Genomic DNA, 607 nt, shown 5'->3' with positions numbered 1-607 from the left:
TTTTTAGTTTGATAAATCCCATTTGTTTATATTTTTTCTTTGCTGATTGTACTTTTGGGGTTTTATTCATAAAATCTTTGCCAGTCTTACTACCTGGAGTGCTTACCCTATGTTTTTCTTTAGTAGTTTTATGGTTTGGGGTCTTATATTTAAGTCTTCAATCCACTTTGAGTTGATTTTGGTATAAGGAGAGAGGTATGGTTTCAGTTTCATTCTTCTGCATATGGATGTCCAATTTTCCCAGCATGATTTATTGAAGAGGCAGTCTTTTCCCCAATGTATGTTCTTGTTGCCTTTGTCAGAAATCAGTTGGCTGTATGTGTATGGGTTGATTCCTGAGTTTTCTGTTCTGTTCCATTGATCCATGTGTCTGTTTTTATGCCAGTATCATGCTGTTTTGGTTATAATAGCTTTGTAATATAATTTGAAGTTGAGTAGCATTATGCTTCCATCTTTATTTATTTATTTATTTATTTTGCTCAGGATTGCTCTGGCTATTCAGGGTCTTCTTTTGTCCCATATGAATGTTAAGATTGCTTTTCCTACTTCTGTGAAGAATATCATTGATATTTTGATGGGGATTACATTGACTCTGTAGATTGCTTTG

This window comes from Galeopterus variegatus, unplaced genomic scaffold (assembly GCF_000696425.1).
Source record: "Galeopterus variegatus unplaced genomic scaffold, G_variegatus-3.0.2 Scaffold5503, whole genome shotgun sequence".
Taxonomy (NCBI): Eukaryota; Metazoa; Chordata; class Mammalia; order Dermoptera; family Cynocephalidae; genus Galeopterus; species Galeopterus variegatus.
The sequence above is the reverse complement of the archived record's forward strand: the minus strand, read 5'-3'. Positions refer to the sequence as shown.